Genomic DNA, 14531 nt, shown 5'->3' on the forward strand with positions numbered 1-14531 from the left:
GAACTGTAGTGTATTAAGGCTGCTGAATTGTTCAAAGATCTCCGTTTCCCTCACAGAGCTACAATTCCCAGAGTTCACTAGGAAGAGGGACTGATTACTAAACCACTCTGGGAATTGTTCCTCTGTGAGGAAATGCACTCCTCAAAACAACTTAAAGGTAAAGGTAAAGGGACCCCTAACCATTAGGTCCAGTCGTGGCCAACTCTGGGGTTGCGGCGCTCATCTCGCTTTATTGGCTGAGGGAGCCAGCGTACAGCTTCTGGGTCATGTGGCCAGCATGACTAAGCCGCTTCTGACGAACCAGAGCAGTGCACGGAAATGCCGTATACCTTCCCGCCGGAGCGGTACCTATTTATCTACTTGCACTTTGATGTGCTTTCGAACTGCTAGGTTGGCAGGAGCAGAGACTGAGCAATGGGAGCTCACCCCGTCGTGGTGATTCGAACTGCTGACCTTCTGATCAGCAAGTCCTAGGCTCTGTGGTTTAACCCACAGCGCCCTTAACAAGCTGCACTTCCCAAAATTATTTGGGGAGAGCCAAGACTATTAAATTGATATAATCGTGCTTTAAAAAGATGATGTGGACATGGCCTTAATTGTAAAAACCTTTAAGGCAAAGACTGGTTTAAGGCAAAAAATGGCTACAGGGATGTGGGCTAACGCCCCCTGCCTCCCACTCACCTGGCTGGCACCACAGGCAGGCACCCAACCAGGTGCCTTCGAGGGGGCGTGGACGGCAGCGTAAATCGCTGCTGTGCCAGCCATGGGGCCTCATTCTTCGTCGTCCCGTCGCAAGTCAACACGTTCCAGGTCGTCCTCCTGCTCCCTCAGTAGTGATCAGCGGGGACCCTTTAATTATCTGCAGTTCACTGCGAGGTTTGGAGAAGGGTGTCTGGGTTTGTCTATATTTTTTCCTTCAGGGCTTTCTGTTTTTGTTTGTGGTTTATTAACTCTGCAAATGACTATAGACATCGATGCTGCTGTATAAATATGATTCCTTGTCATTGTTAGAATGGCTCCAACCCTATCAGGGTGTAACCTGCTTCTTAAGGTGATCATTTAGGCCCCAGGGGAAAATGCCACACATCCCATTTTTAATAACCACTCATTGAAGCATTTTTAACCTTAAAATGTTTTGATGGTTTTTGCCTATTTGAATGGATTGTTGCTATTTTAGTTTGTTGCATTATTTTCTATTTTTATTGTGTTTGCTACTTAGTATATCTTACTACTACCGTGGTACCTCGGGATGCGAACGGGCTCTGTTCCGGAGCCCCTTTCGCATCCTGAATAGAACGTAAGACGCGACTGTGCATCTGTGCATGCGCAGGTCGCGTCTTGCCGCTTCCGCGCATGTGCGTGACGTCATTTTGACCGTCTGTGCATGCACGAGCGGCAAAACCTAGAAGTAACACGCTCCGTTACTTCCGGGTCGCTGTGGAGCGCAACCCGAAAATACTTATCCTGAAGCATATTTATCCCGAGGTATGACTGTACTTTACTAGTAGTGTATCTTACTACTTTGTTAACCATCATGGGATATAAATGTATATTGAATATGTAGGATACAATGTTAATATATGTAGATGTTTGTGGACCTGTGCTGTTCCCACAGTCCAGATTGAAGTTGCACTAATAGCCCAGGTGATGGTAATTTGTTACAAAGTTTGTGTCTGAACACAGCATATCTCTCATAGTCATCACATTCTCCTCCCCTCACTGCAATCTCCCACCTTGTGTAGTTACTTATTCTTTTGGGTTGCTGCACCTTTGATTGTTTATATTTCTGTTTTTTTTTTAATAATATTTTTATTGAACAATTTTTAATATAACAAAAACAAAACATACATAAACAAACATCAGACAATAATAAAACATAAAAACAAGTACCATTTCATAACCCAATTTGTAAACCTTACTTCCTCGACCTCCCCTTACTTCCCGTTTCTGTATTCCAAATTCTTACAGTTATTCAGCGAAATCTTGCCTTATTTTATTATAAATTTATAATATTCACCCTTATTCTCTTTATCATAACCCTTACTGATAGTAACCATTTATTTTAATCCAACATCATTCTAACTGTCACCAATTTTATAATGTTTCTTTAAATACTCCTTAAACTTTTTCCATTCTTCTTCCGCCGCTTCTCTTCCCTGGTCTCGGATTCTGCTCGTCATCTCCGCCAAATTCATATAGTCCATCACCTTCATCTGCCATTCTTCCAGTGTGGGTAGATCCTGTGTCTTCCAGTACTTTGCAATGAGTATTCTAGCTGCTGTTGTAGCATACATAAAAAAGGTTGTATCTGTCTTTAACACCCCCTGGCCGACAATACCCAAGAGAAAGGCCTCTGGTTTCTTGGTGAAAGTATATTTAAATACCTTTTTCAGTTCATTGTAAATCATTTCCCAGAATGCCTTAATCTTCGGGCACGTCCACCAGAGGTGAAAAAAAGTACCTTCCTTTTCTTTACATTTCCAACATTTATTATCAGGCAAATGGTAAATTTTTGCAAGCTTGACTGGGGTTATGTACCACCTATAAATCATTTTCATTATATTTTCCCTTAAGGCGTTACACGCCGTAAACTTCAGCCCGGTGGTCCACAACTTTTCCCAGTCAGCAAACATAATGTTATGACCAATGTCCTGAGCCCATTTAATCATAGTTGATTTAACCATTTCATCTTGTGTGTTCCATTTCAGCAGCAGATTATACATTTTTGACAAATTCTTAGTACTGGATTCTAACAGTTCAGTCTCTAATTTTGATTTTTCCACCTGGAAGCCTGTTTTTCTGTCTAGTTTAAACATTTCATTTATTTGGTGATAATGTAACCAATCTCTCACCTTCCCTTTTAATTTTTCGAAACTCTGCAATCTCAGTTTGTCCCCTTCCTTTTCCAAGATTTCCCAATATCTTGGCCATTTCGACTCCATATTTAGCTTTTTAACTGCCTTAGCTTCCATTGGTGATAACCATCTTGGAGTCTTATTTTCCAGCAAGTCCTTGTATCTAACCCAGACATTCAATAGTGCTTTTCTGACAATATGATTTTTAAAACTTTTATGCGCTTTAACCTTGTCATACCACAAATATGCATGCCACCCAAAAATATTGTTAAATCCTTCCAGATCCAAAATGTCTGTGTTTTCAAGAAGCAGCCATTCTTTTAGCCAGCAGAAAGCTGCCGCTTCATAGTACAATTTAAAGTCTGGCAGGGCAAACCCCCCTCTTTCCTTTGAGTCCGTTAATATCTTAAATTTTATTCTGGGCTTCTTGCCCTGCCAGACAAATTTAGATATATCTTTCTGCCACTTCTTGAAACAGTCCATTTTATCCATTATTTGTAATGCTTGAAACAAAAATAACATTCTTGGCAATACATTCATTTTTATCACTGCAATTCGACCTAACAAGGAAAGCTTCAAGTTTGACCAAATCTCTAAATCTTTTTTCACTTCTGTCCACGTTTTTTCATAATTGTCTTTAAATAAGTTCACATTCTTAGCTGTCATGTTCACACCCAGATATTTCACTTTTTTAACCACAGCCAGCCCCGTCTCATTCTGAAACCTTTCTTTTTCAAACTGTGTTAAATTTTTCTCCAATACCTTAGTCTTTAACTTATTCAATTTAAATCCTGCCAGTTGACCAAACTCTTGAATTATTTCCAAAACTCTTTTCGTGCTAGCTTCTGGCTCTTGCAGTGTAAGTACTAGGTCATCTGCAAATGCTCTCAATTTGTATTGTTTAACTCCGACCTGAATCCCTTTAACCAACTGGTCCCTCCTGATCATATTAAGCAAAACCTCCAGGACCGATATAAAAAGTAAGGGGGAGATAGGGCACCCCTGTCGTGTCCCTTTTTCAATCTTAAACTCTTCTGTTACAACATTATTTACAATTAATTTTGCTTTCTGTTCAAAATATATTGCACCTATACCATTTTCAAACCCTTGGCCTACCCCCATCCCCCGGAGGTTCTTCAGCATAAAACTCCAAGAAATGTTGTCAAAGGCTTTCTCGGCATCCACAAATATCAAAACGGCCTTAGTGTTTATATTCACTTCCAACTTCTCCAAAATGTCAATTATATTCCTTACATTGTCCGACAAATGCCTTTTCGGGAGAAAGCCCGCCTGTTCCCCATGAATCTCCTCCATCAAAACTCTTTTCAGTCTCTTTGCTAAAACATCAGCAAAGATTTTGTAATCCACATTTAGTAAGGAGATGGGTCGGTAGTTCTTAAGTTGGGTCTTTTCAGTCTCTGTCTTTGGTATAAGTGTAATATAGGCCTCTCTCCACGTATCAGGTGCCCTTTTCCCCTTCATGATCTCATTACAGACTTCCTTCAAAGGTTGTGTAAGTCCTTCCTTCAAAACTTTGTAATATTTGGAAGTCAGTCCATCTGGTCCAGGTGATTTGCCCAACGTCATGTTTTGAATGGCATCTTCTATTTCCTGTATTGATATCTCCTGATTCAAAATTGTCTTACTTTCCTGCGAAATCTTTTTCAACCCATTTTTCTCGAGGAATTGTTGTATATCTGTTTCATTCTGCGGCCCTTGTGTATACAATTGTCTAAAGTAGTTCTGAAAGCAATTTCTAATTTCTGCTGGGTTACATATGTTCTTTCCTTCCACTTCTAAGTTTGTTACCGTGTTGAGTTTTTGTCTCTTCTTTATTTGCCAAGCCAATAACTTACCACATTTATCTGCAGATTCAAAAGACTTCTGTCTCATTTGTTTAATTTTCCATTCTATTTCTTGATTCATCAGTTCCATATATTGTGTTTGGTACAATTTAATTTCTCTTAGAATCTCTTGCGATTTTGGCTTCAATCTTAATTTCCTTTCCCCTTCTTTTATCTTATCCAGAATTTTCTCCTTCCTCTCATTTTGCTTTCTTCTCTTTAATGTATTTTGTTGTATCAAAAACCCTCTCATCACGGCTTTGCTTGCGTCCCATACTATTCTTTTTTCTACTTTAGTCCTTAGATTAATTTCAAAATAATCTTTCAGGGTTTTTTGGGCCTTTTTACAGATCTCCTCGTCTCTAAATAAAGTGTCATTCATTCTCCATCTGAAAGAGCCAGTTGTCGTTTGCTTCATCACCATCTTTACTGCATTATGGTCGGAGAGAGTTTTTGGGCAGATTTCCACTTTTTTTATAATTGACGCCATACTGCTAGTCACCCAGATTTGGTCGATCCGAGTCCATGTCATTTTGGCTTCAGAAAAGAAGGTTCCCTCTCTCTCTAATGGGTGTTTTGTTCTCCAAATGTCAATCAAGTCCATATTGTCAGTCATTTCAAAGAAAGTTTTTGGTAGTCTTCCATCTTTTGTAACTACCTGTCTTTGTGCTTTATCCATATTTGTTGAAACTACTCCATTCATATCTCCCATCATGATTAGTTTATAATCCAAATAGTCCATTAAAGTCTCATGCAGCTTCTTAAAAAATTCTGCTTTCCCTTCATTTGGTGCATATATTCCCACTATCAAAAATTTTTCTCCTTGGAATTGAATTTCAATTGCCAAATATCTTCCTTGGTCATCCTTAAAGATTTGTTTCGGTTGCAGATTTTCCTTTACATAGATCACCACTCCTCTTTTTTTTACTCTGTCTGAAGATATAAATTCTTGTCCCAATCTCTTATTTATTAATAATTTTCTGTGTGTTCTTGTCACATGAGTCTCTTGTAGACAAATCAAGTCCAATTGGTCTTTCTTTAAAGCATGAAATATATTTTTCCTTTTTCGGGGGTTGTTTAGACCATTACAGTTCCAGGTTAGAAGTTGCAGAGCCATGATGAGGTTATTTACTCTTTCCTCCTACAGCTCCCAATTTTTGTTCCTCGTTCGTCGGTAGTTCCGTGTCCGTGTCTAATGAAGGATGCCCTTGCCCTGGATGCGTCTCTTTCTGTAGGTCTTCTTCGTGTTCTTCCAAGAACTTGTCTTTATCACTCACTGTCTTTATTCTTCTTTTCTTCCCCTTATATTTAAAAGACAAGCCTTGGGGGAACTCCCACCTGAATGGTATGTAGTTCCTTCTCAACAAAATCACCAGGTCCTTGTAGTGTCCTCTTGCGTCCAAAATATTTTTCGGGATATCCTTAAAAATCTCAATGTGAGAATCTTCAATTCGAAGGGTTGTTTGGTAATGCAGGTTCAATATCTTGTCCCGTTCCTCCTTTGATCTCAGAGTTATTAAACAGTCTCTGGGTCTGTTCTTCTTCTGCCTTGCTCCCAATCTGAATGCACTTTCTATTTTAAATTGTTCTTTATCCAGCTCCTGCTTCCAAAAGTCAGAAAATTCTTTTGTCAAATAGTCCACCAGGTTGTCTTCTTCCTTTTCCGGCACAAGCCTGATCCTTAGGTTCCTCTCCTTGCGTTGCATATCTTGCATTGAGAGTGCCAGTTCATATTCATTGAGTTTCTTAAACACTGGTGGAAATTTTCCCTCCGCAGCAGTCGCAATTTCTTTAGCTTCCTCAGCTATCTTTCTTGTTGTAGATGATTCTTCCAATAATTTCCCAATTGCTTCTGCGTTTGAATTCACTTTGTTCCCAAGGTCAGTTATACTTTTTGTATTTGAATCAATTTTCCCAGAGATTTCTTCAATTTTTTTATTTGTTTCAGCAACTTGTACTTTAGTTTCTGCACCTTGCTTTTTTAATTCCTCTAAAGAGTCACTTATCTTCTCCAGTACCTTAGCAAAGGATTCTTCTGAAGACATTATTTTCACTTTTGCCTTTGGTATAGCTGTAATTCCCGAGGCTCCTGATACAGAAGCCCTTCTTTGCATGGAAGAGTCAACTTTGTATTGTCTGCCAGATCTCAAGGTTGTTTCTTGTAAATCCTCTTTCTTGTGAAGTTTCTCTTTACCATCTGCCATAACAAAGTCTTTTACTCAAGGTCATTCCCACACTCTAGAGCTGTCAGACAAAAAGTTCTCAGATTTAAAATTCCACTTGTTGCTGAAACAATTTATAAGTCCTCTAGAGGGCGTACAGTCAAATCCTTACTTTCAAATTAGTCTCCCACTCTCCATAAGTCAAGCAAAAGTCCTACTAGTTCTTTCCAATTGTTCTTTCTCTTTCTGAAAAATCCAAGTCAGTAAAATCCTGCAGAATAGCTTTACTATGCAACAAAGTAAATGTTTCAAGTTGAGAGTAACCAAAGTCAGTTAGTTAAAGATACTTTTTTACCTTCTTGTATCAACAGTCCTAAGCCGGTTCCTTTTCTCCGGCAGTCCGATCCCAGGTACAGGAGCAGCGGTAAATAACTCGAATTCTTTTAAAAAGGCAGGAAAGCACTTTAAAATCTTCTTCCCTCCCCCTCCTGCCTTCGGGGAGGGAGTTCTTTACTTGGTGGTGGATTTATTAGCTCTCGCAGCTCCCCTTTCAATCGGTTACGGCTGAAATGTCTTTCGCTTTGATCTTTCTGCAGGACGGAAAGCAGACTTCCTTTTTGGTGCTTGTCCGTCTCGGTATCCAATTTCTTCAATTTTAGTGTCAAATTATATTTTAACGGTCAATCCTACTCACGGATAGACGTTCCTTTTAATCCAAATTCACTGGAAGAAGTCAGCGCTCTCCGCTAATGGCGACGCGGCTTCGCTTCGCAGGCTGGGTGAAGACGACTCTCAGCACCGCTCCAACACTCCCTCCGCTGATCCGCAGCCTTTAAAAAGGCTATTTCACAGCGTCGGGGGGGCGCAAAGGTGCCCGCCGAGTCTCCAGTTCACAGGCTATGTGCCTGTGATTTTTTAGGGTCCCCGCTCCGCCGTAGCTGACAGGACCCGAACCCACGAAGCAGATCTCTCCCGGAGCTCCGGGAGAAATCCGCCATTAAGCGCTGGCGCTAACCCGGAAGTCGATTGTTTATATTTCTGTGAGTCATATACCATAACAGCACATGTGAAGTGCTGTGTTGCAACATATTAAGCACTCTTTGGATTTGTGTTCGTATCATTTTCAGTGGTGCTGGACTACTCTGGAACAAGCAAGCTGAGGACTGATGCCCTTGTGTGTTAGATTTATTATTGTAACAGAACAATGTGAAACAGTGCAGTTGAGACTGTTTACAAAGTCTCCAAGCACAATGCCAGTGAACTTAAAATCAGCAGTGAGGAACTAATTAAAATTATACTGGTTAAAAGGAAAGCTAATTAAAAGCAGTTTAAAAAGATGGCTCTTTAATTGAAATGTAGAATTAGCTAGAGAGTCTAGTGCACAAATAGGAATTTCAAAGATGAGATGAGTGGAAATGATTCCAAAAAACATCACAAAAAACTCCAGTTATATATCTTTTAAAAAAATAAAAATTCAAGTGATTCACAGTAATTGGTAGTAGTCAGGATTAAAATATGCCAACCTACAGGGAGTCTCTGAAACCAAACCTGGAGCTTTGCAGCAGCCTGACAAAGTGTCAGTTTAAGGGACCCTTGGACATATTATATTTCTAGACCACTTTGAGTCTTTGAAAACAGCAGAGCCCTTCTCATAAGATAGAGGAGGAATCTCTGCTGGGTGGTTGCTAGAAAAGGCATTCTAGTGCTGGCCCACTAATGCTGGCCTTTATAGGGTTGCCATATGTATGGAATTTCCTGGACATAGCCGGGATTTGGCCATCAAAAACATTATTGTTTGGGTAGAATCGCTACAAATGTCCAGGAAAATCTGGATGTATGGCAACCCATGTCAGCAGAGCAGAGTTTGAGCAGCCCTACCGAAAATCTAATAACACCTTTCAGTATCTGTGCCACAGTGTCATAACTTAGAAATCTTTTTTGTAGTCAATAACTGAATAATCATTTTCTTGATTACGAAAGAGGAACTGCAATGATCTCAACTGAGATCGTTGCTCTGATGCTACACCACTAATATAAGTTGATCGCTCACTGAGCAGTTGTTTGTTTTGCAAGGGAGGGACCACTTTGCAGTTGCAGAGTGCATGGTTTGCGTGCAAAAGGTCCCAACTTCAATCTCCATCATCTCCTGCATAAAACCCTAAAGAGTTGTTGCCACTTAGTGTAGACCGGAGATGGGCAGAAGGTAGGTCTGGATCTACTGGCAAATCTCTAGATTTTGATTTGATCAGTGATGGTGTCCTATTCCAAAATGGTTAACTATAGAGCCTCCTGCTGAAATGAATAAAACTGGGCTAACCAGGAGTATAATTTGTGTGTGTGCTGGGCCCGGGGGTAACCCGAGTAACGTGGTCCAGGTCTGGTCCTGAATCCAAGAGTTCCACGAGGAGTCAGTCCGACAGGGCCAAGGCAGGACACAAGGGAGAAAACCAGGCACAGGATCAGGCACAGGATCAGGCAGGCTCACTGCAACCTGGGGCGGGGTCCGACAGCCTTTAATCTCTGATGGGGTAACAGCCGGTCCTGATCCCCCGGTGACTCACCTCCCTGTCTCACCCGAAGGCGAGCCCTCCTCCTGCAAGTACTCAGGTCTCTCCTTCTCTCAGACCTTAGTCTCTGCAGCTTGGGAGCTGTCGGTGGGTTACTAGACCCAGACGCTGCCTCAGCCTCTCCTGACCCAACCGATAGCACAGCAGCTGTAAGTGATTGCCTGGCTGAAGGCAACGAGGTAATCCCCGCATCTGGAGCCAGGCCAGGCTCAGGCCCCTGACTCAGCCCAGCTGGTGCTTGTTGCAGGGGAACTTGTGCAGACTGGGGCTCTTCAGAATCAGGCCCCAGACTTGGTTCAGATGCCGCCTGAGGCAAAGGATCTGGTGCGGACTAAGACTCCTCTGGTTCCGAGCCTGAGTCCCAGGCCATCACAGTGTGGAAGGACTGTGAGCTCTATTCAGTTCTGCTACCAAAGACATATTCCTGGGCTCAGAATTCTTTAATTCTATGTGTATCTTTTTTGGATCATGCTCTGGCTGGTGGATGTTGATCTAAGTAAAAAGATCTTAGAAAAAAGCAAACTCTTTGTCCATTGAGTTTTCTTGGCAGGGATACTGGAGTGGCTTGCCGGTTCCTGCTTCAGCAGTCACGAAATTAAAAGACGCCTGCTTCTTGGGAGAAAATCAATGACAAACCTAGACAGCAAATTAAAAAGCAGAGACATCACCTTGCCAACAAAGGTCCGTATACTTAAAGCTATGGTTTTCCCAGTAGTGATGTATGGAAGTGAGAGCTGGACCATAAAGAAGGCTGATCATCAAAGAATTGATGCTTTTGAATTATGGTGCTGGAGAAGACTCTTGAGAGTCCCATGGACTGCAAGAAGATTAAACCTCTCCATTCTTAAGGAAATCAGCCCTGAGTGCTCACTGGAATGACAGATCGTGAAGCTGAGGCTCCAATACTTTGGCCACCTCATGAGAAGAGAAGACTCCCTGGAAAAGACCCTGATGTTGGGAAAGAGAAGGGGACGACAGAGGACGAGATGGTTGGACAGTGTTCTCGAAGCTACCAGCATGAGTTTGACCAAACTGCGGGAGGCAGTGGAAGACAGGAGTGTCTGGTGTGCTCTGGTCCATGGGGTCACGAAGAGTCGGACACGACTAAACAACAACAACAAAAAAAACAAAGTAGAGACGGGAAGCCTGAAATCTACCCAGTACTGTGATAGGGGGACCAGTGATATGACTCAAAGTAAGGCAGCTTCCTATATTCCTTTATGGAACGTAGTGATCATTGCCAAGCTTGGTAAAACAGTTAATTCTATCCCTACACATGTCTCTCCCCCTGATATTTTTATTTATTTATTAAAAAAAATGGCTCATATGTTAAAACTGAAAGCCACTTTCCCAAACACTCCATTTTTCTGTGTAGTTCAAATCTGAGATTGGTTTCTAAGGCAGGGTCACTTGCTTCAAATGCCATAGTTTCACATTGTCCAATGGGTTATTAAAAAGGCAGCAGCGTGCATTTCTTCAGAAATGCTGTAAGGATTAAATACCACAGTCATAAATATAAAAAGTCATCTGAAATTCTAGGGCTTCTGAAGGTCCAGGGTCACAAATTGCAATGAGTTTGTCTCGCTTGCTTGGACCCACACCTGGAAAACTGGGGAACCAATTCAGAATGAATGACAAGTTTGCCATCACACACACACACCAGGAGTGTGTAATCTCAAAAACACATTTCCCTTAAACCCAGTAAACATAACTAAACAATACAATACAGGGATAATAAAGAACAATTTATCTCCCCGCTCAGCCAGTGTCCTAGAGTCTACCATGATTTTTACGAGTGAGCAGCTGCAGCAATCCAGGTGGTAGCTCAGCAAACTGGATGGTCTTGCTCTCTGAGCAGTAGGTTAGTCAGTTGGGAATGTGTTTTACAGTACAGTCCAGGGCTGCGAACTGAATCTTTAAAATCACTGCAGTGCCAGGATTTGAGTTAGCCTGCCGCTGTTGTCTTCTCTGTTGGTAGTGTGCCCAGCGTCGTCTGCTGGCTCTTAAGAAACTGCAGCTTGCTAAGTCTTCTGTGAAAAGTGACCCACTTCTCACAGCCACAGAGTCCCCATGTACAGGGGGAGCATGTCTCTAAATACCAAATGCTGAGGACAAAGATGAGGGATGGCTATTCCCTAGATCAGGTGTGGAGAACCTTTGGCCCTCCAGATGTTACTGAACTCCAGCTCCCATCATCCTTGGCCACAAAGCATACTTGCTGGTGCTGACGGGTGTTGTAGCACAGCAACACTGGGAGGGCCAGAGGTTCCCCATATCTGCCCTATCTGCTCTACTTGTGAACAGAGTGGGCTTGCTGGGTGTGGTGGAGCCACTACACTAGCGTCCTGGCAAGTAGGCTGCTGTTGCTTGCTGGAAGGAAGAGGTGGGGAAGGTGCAAACATACTGGTGGTGCCCATGTGGTGTTGCTGCTGGTGTGTTTGCATTGCGCCAGCCTGCCTGCTGCCTCCCCCCTCCTTCACAGTGAGCAACAGTGATCTACCTCCTGGGAAGCTAGCAGTGAGTCTCTGCCCTACCTAGTGAGACACTTCTGCTTGTGAATGCCCAGAGGCAATGTTTTTTTCTAGAAAAATAGGTGCTAGTACTCACCATGAAGTTGTTACAGTGTCATACTTTTTAACAAAAAAGAGGTTCCAGTACTGCATACCCCTGAGTACCCCCTGGAAAAAAGCACTGCTGAGAAGTATTTGGCTTGCAGCTTTTGGATGAGATGAACTTTTGGTCTGACCCAACAAGGCTATTGTACTGGACTTTAAATGTTTAACTTATTGCACAATATGTTTTAAATTTGGGGGGGGGGCATACTGTATACTGCTGCGACAGAACTCCCAGTGATCATCTTGCATGGGGTGATGGCCTCAAGGAGAGGAAGCATTTCTTTTTCATAGCCAAGGATCTGGTGGGAGCTACCTTTGTGAATTCTCATTCATCAAATGGAGGATGAAGGCTCCAACCTTGAAAAATTAATTAAGCGGGCTTGATAAGCCCTATCAAACTCAAGTTGACTTTATTGCCTGTTTGTGCATTTTCCTAGCATACCCCAATTAGATGTTAATGGAAAGGTATCACACAGCTCTGAAATATGTCTACACAATTTGCTTTATAGGTGTTTAAACAGCACCTGGGGTCAAAGATTCCAAGGCCTTGTAGATATCAGAAGACAGTTGTTCCAGTACTCTTCATTATATGAAGGGCCCTCACCTCATCAGATGCTGAGCAGTATAAATATATCAGAGAGTTTACTGTTCATATTGACTTTACTATTGGCGTATGCACTTTGTACCCATGTACAGCTGCTTTAAATTCAGTTTGCAGGACATTAGGTAGTAGTAGCTTAAAAGGATGAATTAGCTCTGTTTGTGCAAGAGTTGTTTGAATGATTTCTTCAATGCATTTGCTGTGGAACATGAGAAACATGAAATTATGTTTGAGAAAGAATGCAGTTACCAAAAAGATGCTCAGCTACATATGTACTGGGGCCATGCCCTTACATAGAGCAATAAGGACGCATGGAATCTTTCTGCTTTAAAAACCAAGTAAGGTTCACTGTGTGATTTATTCATTCCCTACTTTATTTATTTATGTAAGTCTCCACCAGGAGCAAAATAGGGACGCTCATCAAGCACCTTACCTTCTGACTTTCCATCATCGGGCTAAGACAGTTTTGTTTTAAGTGTGACATGAACTGGCAGGACAATGGGGAGGAGGAAGAGGATCCTGATGAGGGGTATAGCCAGGACTGGGACACACTGGGGCAAGCAGGGTGATGGAGGATGACAAGGGGATGGGGGGCTCAGTGCACATGAACCGGAGCAGCAGGACCCATCACCAGAGCCAGAGAGGTCTCCACAAACATGGTGGGCTCTGAGGCTTAGGGCGCAGCGGGAGGCTGAGGCAGCAAGGGCTCTCAGCCCAACTCCCTTGCTGGCCAGGTGGGGCTCTCTAGCTCTGGGAAGAGAGGTGTGATTCCTCGGCTGGAGTAGGCTCAGAACAGGTGAGGGTCACATGTCTCATCAAGCCCAGATGCTGCAATCAGCATGCAATGTATAAAAGAGCAGCAGAGCTGTGTCTGCTCAACTGCCCATGTTGATAGACCTTGGCTTGAATGCTCCCAGAATTCTATGGGACTGTGCTTTGGGTTTGACTCTGGACTGTGTTTCCTGATCTTTGGACTGACCCTGGACTGGGGACTTGACATACTGACTTGCTGCCAGGTAGGCCAAGGGTTCATGGCAAAGTGTTTTGGGAAGCTTTTAATGTTTGATGTTTTATTGTGTTTTTAATATTCTGTTGGAAGCCACCCAGAGTGGCTAGGGACCCCTGGTCAGATGGGCCAGTTCATTTTGAGGCATGATTTATGTTGCTTATGCTAGTGTTTAAAGCCCTGAATGTCCCAGATATTTGAGAGACCTCCTCTGTTTTAAGATCAGCAGGGGGCGATGCTCTTGGACATTCTACCACCCTCAGTAGTTGGGGGCAATGGTGGTGGCCCAGGAAAGGGCCCCTAAGTTGTGGAATTCCCTTCCCACAGGGTTGTATCTGCACCTCCATTAAACTGCTTTTTGGGAATGGTGAAATCACACCTCTTTAGTCTTGGCGTTTGACACCTGAGGTGTGTGTTTTCAAGATCCACCCTATTTCTGTGGCTATAATTTGTTATGTATGTCCAGAGATGCTGTATTTCAGTGGAATGTATTTTGGACTTATTGTGTTCCTGTGGTTTGCATACTGCAGACCATATGGACTTTCATTTCATTGAGTGTGGACTTTCATTTCCCAACCTGCTTATGTAGCAATAAAGGACAGTTGTGTTTGAGAGACCTGCTTCCCACTGATGTGTTTTTCTGCTACCCAAACACAATAGTTTTAACTGTTTTTAATACTGAATTTTATGTTGTTGTAACTTGCCTTAGGACGTACTGGTGAAGGGCAGGTCATAAATATACTACCACCACTATAAAATATAAACATTTCTAACCTTTTGTTGGATTGTGCCCTAAATGTCCCTAACAGTTATATAAATATTATGAAATACTATTTCTACAACAACCTGATCTACTCTTTCATATTGATCATGTTTGACGT

The sequence above is a fragment of the Podarcis raffonei genome, chromosome 1 (genome assembly GCF_027172205.1).
Source record: "Podarcis raffonei isolate rPodRaf1 chromosome 1, rPodRaf1.pri, whole genome shotgun sequence".
Lineage (NCBI taxonomy): Eukaryota > Metazoa > Chordata > Lepidosauria > Squamata > Lacertidae > Podarcis > Podarcis raffonei.